This window comes from Stegostoma tigrinum, chromosome 23, assembly GCF_030684315.1.
Source record: "Stegostoma tigrinum isolate sSteTig4 chromosome 23, sSteTig4.hap1, whole genome shotgun sequence".
Classification (NCBI taxonomy): Eukaryota; Metazoa; Chordata; class Chondrichthyes; order Orectolobiformes; family Stegostomatidae; genus Stegostoma; species Stegostoma tigrinum.
The window spans coordinates 28783445-28789444 of NC_081376.1; positions in this window are offsets into that span (position 1 = coordinate 28783445).

Sequence of the window (6000 nt, forward strand, 5' to 3'; positions counted from 1 at the left end):
ACCATCATCTTTTCACCACCCTTCTCCATATTTATTATATTACTCACAAAGAAAAGCTAAGCACTGTGGATGCTGGCAATCTGAAATGAAAACAAGCATTGCTGAAGCTATTCAGCAAATCAGGGACAATCCACAGAGAGACATGTTGGGTTTCTGGGTTCCGATGATGTGTATTGGACCTGAAGTATTAACTCTTGTTTCTCTCCCAGATTCTGCCACAGCCTGCTCAATATTTCCAGCACTTTATGTTTTCATTAACAAAGAAGTCTGTACAAATGTATGGAGTCTAGAGAAAGTTCACATCCGCTGATTCCTAGTATGAAAATATTATAAGAAAATGTTCAGCAGGTTTGCCCCATATCAAGTTGAATATGGACAATTGAGACGTGATCTTATTGAAACAGACCAGATCTTGAAGAAGTTGGGTGCTGAGAGGACATTTCCCCTTATGCAGGAGTCTGGAACTAGGGGACACGGTCTTAAAACTAAAAGTATCCGATCCAAAACTAAGACAAGAATTTATTTCTCTCAGAGAATTTCCTAAGAATATTGTATATTTCTAGAAGGCAGCTCCTCATTCTTCTAAATTCCAATCTGTACAAGCCCAAGCTACTGATTGTCTCCTCATAGGACAATCTGTTTGTCCTCAGGATTGACCGAATGAACCTTCTCTGGACTGCATCCAATTCCAGCATGACCACCCTTACATTAGAGGAATTAATCATGGACGATTTTAATCTTCATATAGATTATCATAGTCAGATTGACAGAGAACTATATGTGTGGGTCCAATGAGGGATTAGGCTATTTTGGATCCAATAATGTGTAATGAGGCAGGTTTAATAAATGATGTCATAATAAAAGGAGGCAGCAGCCATAACAGAGTAGAATTTATTATTCACTTTGGATTGGAGGAAACAATTGTGCTAAACTCAAGTAAGGGTAGTTACAATGGAATGAAGGCAAAGGTAGCTGGCATGGAGCAGGAAAGGAGTTAGGGACCAAAGGTGGTTGAGGAAAAATAGCAAATGTTTAAGAAAACAGTTCATGGTTCACAATAAAGAAATATCTCTGTGAATAGGAAGGGAAAGCCAGGGAAGTTAAGTGTAGCATCAAATTGAAAAAAAAAACATACAATATAGACTAAAATTACTGGCAGGCCAGGGGATTGAGAAACTTTTAAAAACCAATATAAAAATTACCAAAAAAATGAAGATAGAGAAGATAAACTTAGAGGGTAAACTTGAAGGTAGTATCAAGATGGATAGCAAGAGTTTTTTTGATACTTAAAAAGAAAAAGCAAGGCTAAAGTTAACATAGGCATATTAGAGAACAAGGCTGGGGAAATCATAATGGGAAACCTGAAAATGACAGAGAAGTTGAAGACTTCCATCAGTCTTCACAGTGAAAGACTCTAATAGCATTCCAAAATTACTGAATAATCAAAGGGCAAAAGAAGAAGAGGAAATAAATGCAAGAACTATCATTACAGAGAAATAAGGTTAGGAAAACCAATGGGGCTGAATCGTGTTAAGTCCCCCTGGGCCTGACAGGATGAACCCTGTTGAGGATGTTGAGTATTTATGGAAATAGTGGATGCACTGTTAGTAGTCTTCCAAGAAAAAGATCCTGAAAAAGTCCCAGAGAATAGAAAAACTGTCGATGTAGTATCTTTATTTCAAAAGGGAATTTGACAAAAACACAGGTATAGGCAGTTAGCAATAGACAGAAAAGTAGAGTCGAAACCACAATTAAATCAACTACAATTCTATCAAATGGTGTGTTCAAGGTACCAAATGGCCTATTCCTGTTTCTAATTCATTGGTTCTCATTTGTTCTTGTATTATGAACAGTTTACTGTTGACCTTTTTAATATGTGACTCAATGTTTTCTTTTCTTGAGCCTGAGCCAAGAATAATGACTTTACAATTTAATATTTTAGTAGATTGTTCAAAATGTTTAGAATCCTGTATTAACTCTTCAATTTTTAGCACTTTTTTCAATTGCTGATTTCTACATCGTGTCACCATATTCAGGCACCTTTTTGAGAATTCCTCTTATGAAACTTAAATCATTCACAGGATGAGGGTGTCGCTGGCTAGGCAGCATTTATTGCCCAGAGGGCAGTTAAGAGTCAACCATATTGCCGCAGATCTGGAGTCACAGACCAGGTAAGGTTGGCAGTTTCCTGTCCCTAAAGGACATTAATGAACCAGATGGGTTTTTAGTGACAATCGGCAATGGATTCATGGTCATCATTAGATTCTTAATTCCACATATTTATTGAATTCAAATTCCACTGTCTGTCATGGCAGGATTCAAACCCAGGCTCCCCAGAACATTATCTGGGCCTTTGGACTAACATTGCCTCCCTTGGCCCTTGAAAACAATAATTTGAGCAATTTTATGGGACAAATTTCCTACAAAGTGCTCATGAAACGTTCCTGATATGATCATTTTTTCTGGGAGTTCAGAAAGCCGTGAAGTATCTAGGTGCAGCTCCCCCTAATGGGAAGCTAGTGAGTGTAAAGTTCATAATGGAGTTAGTTTATATTTGGTATTCTATTTTATAAAAAACCAGCAAAGACCATGAAATGGGACTGTCTACATCCATCATTGCATCATCAACTGCCCTGGCACACTTACCAGGCAACAATCATTGGGAATCATTGAGTTGACATTAATGAATAATGAGCTATTTGTGGATTAATATTGTGCGTAGCCATTTGTATTTTTAACGTGTTTCCACCATTGCACTGTAGTGCCACATCCTTTAATGAAAATATGCACTTATCCCACCGAGCAATTTTCCTTTAACACATTTGGTAATCTCTACCCATGCACATTCCTTCATTGCCATCTGTCCAATATCTTCACTGATTTCAGGCTTCTTCTAACTCAAAGTCTTCATAGCCCTTCGTCTTAGTCATTCTCAATGTCAAATGTTGCTGATTAACCTATTCAACACAGATCATTACTCTTATCTTTTCTTCTCTAGCCATCAAAGGGAGGGGTTAAGTGTGCTGTCACACTTGATCACTGTTCAGTGATCCTTGTCATAAAGTTAGTGCGTGAGCATGTAATGTGGCAGGATTCAACTTGGTTATGAAATCCTCCACTACTTAAACATTGATTGGCTCACATAAAAAAAAATTATGACACAGAAGGAGTCCACTTGGTCAATCATGTCGTGCCAGCCAAAGTATGTCTATCTGCCTAGTCTAATCTACTTGAACTAGTCTAAACTGCTGCAGAACAGAGTTCTTCAAGTATACTTCCAAATATATTTCACATAGAGCCAGAATTGTACAGAATGGAAACAGCCCTTTGGTCCAACTTGTCCAAGCTAACCAGACACCCCAATCTGACCTATTCCCATTTGCCAGTATTTCGGCCATATCCCTCTAAACCTTTCAAATTCATATACCCATCCAGACACTTTGTAAATGTTATAATTGTTGCATCAAAGAAAAAACAGATCTGAGCTCTACGGATCCCTATTGGTAACAGTCTCCCAGTCACAAAACACCCTTACACCTTACTTCCTGTCTCTGAACCAAATTTGGAATCCAAAGGAAAGTGACAAATGGATCCTAAGGCTTTTACTTTTCTGACTAGCCTGATATGTGGAACCTTGTCAAAATCCTTGCTAAAATCCACATAGACCATAAACACAGCACTCTCCTCATCAACACTGCTGGTCATCTCAATAAAATTAAATTACCTTAGACAGACATGACAGCTTCTTGAATAATAACCATTTGAATCATGTACAAAGACAAAATTAATATTCTAACTTGTGTAAGGTGCCTTCAAGAAATACAGAGAGAAATGGGGACTGAAATAGTTGGACTGTTAAAAGAATGCCAACTTCCCAGTCAATTAGAGATAGTAAGAACTGCAGGTGCTGGAGTCAGAGATAACAAGGTGTAGAGCTGGATGAACACAGCAGGCCAGGCAGCATCAGAGGAGCAGGAAAGTTGACATTTCAGGTGAGGATCCTTCTTCAAAACTGGGGAGGAGGAAGGGAGCTTAGAAATAAATAGAGAGAAGAGGGGTGGGGCTGGAGAAGGTAGGTGTGATGGTGATAAGGGAGTGCAGAGAGGTAGTGGTGGGGATTGGCCAGTGAGGTGGGAGAAGCGGGTAGGTGGGAGAGAAGATGGACAGGTTGTGTCAGGTTAAGACGACAGGGATGAGAGGGAGGGTTGGACATGGGATGGGGCTGTGGGGTGGGGAGATTTTAAAACTGGTGAAATTCATGTTTAGACCATTGAGCTGAAAGCTCCCGAGGCAGAATATGAGGTGCTGCTCTTCCAGTTTTGCGGGTGGCGTCATTGTGATTTAACTTGTTATTTAGCGTAACAATTATATTTTAGAGCAATAGATATCATTTTGTCAATGAGATACCAGACGTGCGGTAAATATAGGTAGAAGAATTAGGACTACAATTTGACCCTGAATGTGATCTAACTCCCTTTGGACATGATATTGTTGCTGTAAACTGAGTTTTGTTACAGTTTGGCTGATTTGACATTGCAAGTTCAGTTTGATCAACCTGTTTTTGTTAAGTGACCAGTAGATGGCAGCCTACTTCTCCTAAACAAATTTTAATTGAACCCTCCATTCCATGAACATTCCAAATGCGAATTAAACAAAAACAACCATTTAATTACAGCATATATCGTAGAAACTGTACATCAGCCATGGAACATGGGTGATAACCTGATCATGTCTGGTATCGATTCAAATTAACTCTTTTGGACTGAGTGCAGGTACATGGGATTGGTGTAGTTTGGTGTTTGTTGGTCAGGATAGCCATGCTGGGCCAAAGGGCTTGTTTCTATGTATGATTCTATGATTTGAACATTTATGATGAAAATACCCATTTAAATCTTTTTGCAAGTGGGTGACAGCAGTTAATTTCAAAATGCATTGAAAGTCAATATCATCTGTCATCAATGTGACAATCTCTAATATCCATAGAACCCAGATTAGTGAAGCTTTGACAGTCTCTTAGTACCCAGCACACTCATAAGTCAACAGAACATTCGCACCACACAAGTGCCAGACAATGGTCATTTCCAACAAGAGAGAATCTAACCATCACCCCTTGATATTCAATGGTATCACCATCACTGAATTTCCCCACTGCCAAAGATCCTGAGGGGTTACCATTGACCAGATACCGAACTTGACTAGTTATATAAGTATTATAGCTACAAGAACAGGTCAGAGGTTAGGAGTCTTACAGTGAGTAACTCATTTTCTGACTCCTCAAAATTTGTCCACCATCTACAAAGATCTACGAGTCTTATTTGGCCCACAAATCCAAAATGTAATGGAATACTCCCCACTTGCCCAGATGATTGCAGCTGCAACATCACTCAAGAAGCTTGACACCATGCAGGAAAAATCAGCCCACGTGATTGGCAGCACATCCACAAGCATCCATTCTGTCTACCCCTCCCTCAGTAGCAACAGTGTGTACCATCTACAAGATCCACTGCAGAAGTTCACTAAAGCTCCTTAGACAGTACTTTCTAAACCCACAGCCAGCACCATCTTGAAGGAGAGGGCAGCAGTTTCATAGGAACACCAACATGTTCCCCACCAAGCCACTCACCATCCTGAGTTAGAAATATATTGTCATTCCTTCAGTGTCAGTGGATCAAAATCCTGGAACTCCATTTCTAACAGACTGTAGTAGCTCAAGGTAGCAGCTCACCATCACTTTCTCAAAGGCATCTAAGAATGGTCAACGAATACTGGCCCAGACAACGATGTCTACATCCTGAGAGTGAATTTTTAAAAATCGTTTTGATGTAACAATCTAGTTGACTGTGAGTAAGCCCTGGCCCAACCTCCCCAGTCATCCCATCGTCACCCACTAAGAAAATTTTCCAATCACCTTCTTCTTTCTTCCCCCACCTTTTTTTCTTGCTCATCATCCTCCTCTCTCCTCTGTCTTATTTTCTGTCTCTTCTCCAGTCTTTCCATGCC